A 6,000-nucleotide genomic window follows, 5' to 3' on the forward strand; every position below is an offset into this window, starting at 1 on the left:
GGCTGGCCCCCCCCTGCACCCCCCATGCTACACCACTGAGTCCAGCCATGGCAGAGGCTGTAGTGTTTTAAGATACAGGTATATGGTATATTTTGCACTTATATACACTGAGAGTCTTCCATGAAGAGGGAGAGAGTTCACAGCATTACATCTCAAGTGGGCCTTGCTCCCTGCAGCTGTGTAACATTACAGCCCAAGGCATGCTCACTGCGAGAAGTGAGGTTGCAGGGGACCAGGCGGAGGGCCTTTTCTGTAGTGGCACCCACCCATCAGATGTCAAAGCAATAAACAACTATCTGACTTTTAGAAGACATCTGAAGGCAGCTCTGCTTAGGGAAGTTTTTAATGTTTGATGTTTTATTGCGTTTTTAATATTCTGTTGGGAAACCCAGCCAGATGGGTGGGGTATAATTAATAAATTGTTGTTGTTGTTGTTGTTGTTGTGCACACCATTCTAGTGGCTCTCTCCCAGCCTCAAAAGATGGTTGTGCCCTTCAGCCCCCGCCACCCCCAGCTCTACCTACGGTACTTCCTTTCTTCTTCCCAGAAAACTATTGAGCCCAAACCCCAAACCTTCCTGTAATCTCATATCCCTCCCCATCACTGTCTTTTGCACAGACCTGGGAGGGGATTCCTTTCAACTGTTTATTGTTTCATAATGACTTTCATTCAGCTAGCCCTGCCAGGTTAGTTTGCATAGGCTACACACCCAGAACAGCTGAAGGCTGTATTTTCCCTTCAGTATCCCAGATATTACCTAGATTCTGACATGCATTAACTTCTTGGGTTTATGACATCACCTCCGCTTTTGAGAAAGGGACATCCTACCACAGATGCATATAAGAAATAGCAGAAAGAAAGAAACAAAAAGAAAGAAAGAAAGAAAGAAAGAAAGAAAGAAAGAAAGAGAATACAACTTTCCTGTAAAAAGACTTACGGTACTGCAGAGTTTAGCAGGCTGGGCATTAAAAACAACAACAACCAGCCTCAACACAAACACAATGACAGCTCGTTTGCAGGCAATTCCTGGCTTTGCTGGAATTCCCCAAGCTCTCCCCTTTCTCCTTGGGGTACACCCTGGTTTGTTCTGCATCCTAAAGCAGCTGACCCATTTGGCAGCCCAAATGGTGAATTTCATAAGGACATGTTTAAGGGCGATTGCAACCCTCGGTACCAGAGGTGCCCCCCCCACAAGCCCCTCCTTCACCACTATCTTCATTATCCTCATTTCTTATCAGAACAATTCTTAAACCTCATCAACAGTGTATGTATTTGTTATAAGAATTTTAAGGTCTTATATATATATAAAATAGATGTTCATAAATGCACCAAGCAAACACATACAAATATGTAAACCACGTGTCTGAAACCCACAGAAAAGTCCTGAAACCATTTTCTCTCTCCCAAAATGACCTCAAATTTTTCTCTGCAAGGTCGAAGGAAATGGGAAATCTCCCCATTGTCTCTTTTACAAATCCTGTCTCAAGGGCACATTTAAGATATGAATAGGGCGAGCCTGTGACCTGGACTCAGGAACTGAGTATTTACCATTACAAAGGAATCACCAGACTGCCCAAATAATGTAATCAGTTATCATTCTCAGGTAACCTGGCCGTCAGGTTTTCTGCTGTTGACCGCATCTTCTGTGATGTAGGTACGATGTATCTGGGTGGTGGTCTTGGCCTCCAGGGCGGGCCATTTAAAATGTCTAGATAAGGACTTGCACACCTTTGTCCTGGGTCTTTCCCCCCTCCTGTGTGTGGGGAGGAGAACTCTGTTGCAACAGCTTTAATAAAGATCAGGCTTACTAGCCGTTTTGCTTTTGTATACAGTGGTACCTCGGGTTAAGTACTTAATTCGTTCTGGAGGTCCGTACTTAACCTGAAACTGTTCATAACCTGAAGCACCACTTTAGCTAATAGGGCCTCCTGCTGCTGCCATGCCGCCGGAGCACGATTTCTGTTCTCATCCTGAAGCAAGGTTCTTAACCTGAAGCACTATTTCTGGGTTAGCAGAGTCTGTAACCTGAAGCGTATGTAACCTGAAGCGTATGTAACCCGAGGTACCACTGTATCCTGGTCTGGTCTCTGTTCATTTCCCGACCTGTCTGAGTCTCAAAAGGTACACTCTCTCCGAAGGTCCACTCTTCCTTAAGAAGCTGAACCCCTTGAAGGGACCCCATTTTTATTCTTATTTGATATTGCAGTAATTCAAGCAAATTATCCTAAACCTCTCAGCAGTGTGTACTGTAAATGGACATACTTGAGTGCTGTGCACATGTGAGTCCAGCCACACACTTTTAACAACCTTGGTAATCTCTATTTCGCACAGACCTGGGGGATTCCTTTTGAGGTGATGACAACTGTCTATTGCAGGAGAACTGCTGCAGTCTGTATTTTTCCCTTTGCTATCCCAAATATTAGGCAGATGCTGACATTCATTAATTTCTTAGGTTTAGGGAGGATTCCTCCTCTCAAAAAGATGTATTTGTATTGTGTCTTGTTGTTCCCTCCCCTCAGCAATTATTTCCAGTAACCTGAGGCCCACTGAGGGCAGGTGGGGCAAATATTTGTTTACTTCTGAGCCCAGCCATTCCTTTTTGAGTTACAAGTTTCCTGATGTACCAGACTTGCACAAAACACTGAATTAAACAAAAATCAACTATATTGCACCCAGCCCTACCAGCAACCCAACTGAAGAGCACCTCACCTTAGGCAAGCAGGTATTGTGGTGATAGCTGGCACCCAGAAAAATGTCCCTGCATGCATATTAAAAATGTAAAGCACACAATACACTTCAGTACATCCACAGCTAGCTAACACACAATTTAATGTCAGTTTTTTCCTCCTTAATATTGCCTTATCAGTGGATCGTGAAAACCTGAAGCCATCTCCAACGCCTCGAAAGATTCCATCAACAGTGTCTCCGAAAAATTTTACACATCACTTGGGAAGACAGGCGAACTAATATCAGTGTACTGGAAGAAGAAAAGATCACCAGTGTTAAAGCAATGATTCTTCAACATCAACTTTGTTGGACTGGTCATGTTGTGCAGATGCCTGATGATCGTCTTCCAAAGCAACTACGTACTCTATTCCGAACTTAAAAATTGAAAGCATAATGCTGGTGGTCAACAAAAGAGGTTTCAAGACTGTCTCAAGGCAAATCTAAAAAGTACTATAAACACTGACAACTGGGAAACACTGGCTTGCAAGCGCTCCAGTTGGAGAGCAGCCTTTACCAAAGGTGTCATGGGCTTTGAAGACACTCGAACTCAGGACGCAAGGGAGAAACGTGCTAAGAGGGAGGCACGCTTGGCAAATCCACACCGTGATCAACTCCCGCCCGGAAACCCACGTCCCCACTGTGGAAGGATGTGTGGATCCAGAATTGGCCTCCAGAGTCACTTACGGACTCATTGTTAAAACCATGTTTATGGAAGACAATCTTACTCGGCTACGGGTGATTGCCAAAGAAGTGGATAATATTGAAAATATGCACACATGGGATGCATCAAATCCACTGTAATCTGTCATGTTTAGCTGCCTCAACTAGTAACATTTTATTTCCGTAGCCAAAATGGCACCCTCCATGCATGAAATAAAAGTATCGACAATCCTGGGGAAACCCCAGGGTTTGCAGAAGTACAAAAGAAGAAGTACCAAACAAAACAAAACAAAGTTTGGGAGTGGGGGAAACCCTAAGGTGGGAAACCCCCAAAAAACTTCAGTGATGACAAGTTCAGGGGGGAGAAACAAAAGACATGGGAGGTGGATTCAAATTCTTGGGGGCCTACAATCCTAAGCAGGAGCACACTCTACACTGGATCACGTTGTTGCAGATCCCTCTTCCTGGCTGACTATCATTGAGATTTAGTCACAACACCAGGAGTTTGAACTTGAAGGCAAATGATGAATCTAGCCAGTGATAGATTGGGGAGTGGGAGATCTCCTGGGATCCCCAAATAGGCTGTCTTGACTTCTACAGAAAAGAGGAGATAAATAAATAAATCAGTTTGTGGTTTCAGTCTTGAAACTAGCTGTGCCACAGTTCCCCAGATGCTATGACAATGGAAGCAAAGGGTTTGTTTTATTTAACATTTTTTTTTTACAATGCTCAATTGCAAAGGCAACAGCTTTTAAGTGGTTTACAAAAACAGGACATAAAGCATTAAAATTATAAACAAAAACAGTTAAAAACAAGTACAGTGGTACCTCGGGTTAAGTACTTAATTTGTTCCGGAGGTCCGTACTTAACCTGAAACTGTTCTTAACCTGAAGTACCACTTTAGCTAATGGGGCCTCCTGCTGCTGCCGTTCCGCCGCTGCACAATTTCTGTTCTCAACCTGAAGCAAAGTTCTTAACCCGAGGTAATATTTCTGGGTTAGTGGAGTCTGTAACCTGAAGCGTATGTAACCTGAGGTACCACTGTATGTGAAAATATTCAAAGGATGTGGTGTGTGTGTGTGCGTGTGTATGTGTAATAAGCTGCCTTCTACTGAGTCAAACCATTGGTCCATCTAGTTCAGCATTGTCTGCACTGACTGGCAGAAGCTCCCAGGACTTCAGAAGCTTACCCCAGACCTACCTGGAGATGCAATTCCACTCTGTGTGCTAGACCACTGAGCTATGGCCCCTTTTCTAATTGGTATTTTATTGAGAAGTTGGCATGATGATGCACAACATCACAGGTGAGCCACATCTGTGGCTCAGGGACCACAGTCCCCCAGTCTCGTTTAAGGCAGCCTGCAATGCCTCTGACCTGAAGCCACCCCATTTGTCCATCCAATCAGAGGTCCTTCCTATTTCTTTTTCTCTCTCTTTTTCTTTTTATTTATACTTTTCAGATATATACGTTTCACAGATTTTACAATCATTTTGACATTTCAAAACTTGACTTCCTTCCCCCTCTTCGTGTGGTTCGTTAAATTTATTTTTAATATCTTCTGCATATCCAAATTAACTTAACTTACTCATTTGTTTGTCTTCTTTAAATACATAGTCTTATGTAACTGCAGGTTATTACAATTATCCTGCCAGTGTTTTTATCTGTTTACAAATTATCTGTAAGTATTCAATAAACCATTTCCATTCTCTTTCTTATTTTTCTTGACTTTTACAAATATTTACCCTCTCTTTTTGTGCGCTTTAATAAAACTGGAAGAGACAGTATTCTAATTTGTTAAAGATACATTGGGTCTTTTTTAATTTTTTAAAAAAATCCTGGTTCTGTGGCTTGGGGGGAAAGAAAACCCTCCTGCCTCAGCAACAAACTGAAATAAAGCTGGTAAGCTTTGGAAGTGTGTCTCTGTAGCTGACTGTTATGTACTGGGTTGAATAGGATCCAAACTGCAGCAGTCTGATTGGCCCTAGAACAATAGGATCCAAAAGGCAGCAGCCTGATTGGTCCTAGAACAATAGGATTCAGAATGCAGCAGTCTGATTGGTCCTAGAACAATGCAGCAGTATGATTGGTTGGCAGGAACTACCCAATCATGCTCCAGATAGAAGTGAATCCACAACCTGATTGGCTTACAGTAGAATTCCGGAATTAGCCAATCATGTGCAGCCCATTGTGTAAATAATGTATATAAAGCAGATACCTTGAGGGGACTTTCATTCATTCCTCCTCACCACTATGAGCTGAATAAAGAGCATGAAATCACTTTGCGACTCTGAGTATATTTCACTGACGAAAGAAAGAAAGAAAGAAAGAAAGAAAGAAAGAAAGAAAGAAAGAAAGGCTATCACTTGCTTTCCACACGTGGAGGAAAATCCTACATGCTTATTTGAGAGGAACTCCATCAAACTTAGTGGTGAGTTTACTTCTGCATAGGGCTAGGAATACTATTCTGAAATAGCCATGGAGGAAACTGGGACTGTTGTTCCAGAATAGTTAATCCAGAACAGTTTTTCTTAATGGGGTTCTTCCCATTTTTGGCTCTGATTCCATTCACTGCTGGCATGTGGCCCTTGACAAATTATCTCTGAGGAAATGCG

This window comes from Podarcis cretensis (genome assembly GCF_951804945.1).
Source record: "Podarcis cretensis genome assembly, chromosome: 15".
Lineage (NCBI taxonomy): Eukaryota > Metazoa > Chordata > Lepidosauria > Squamata > Lacertidae > Podarcis > Podarcis cretensis.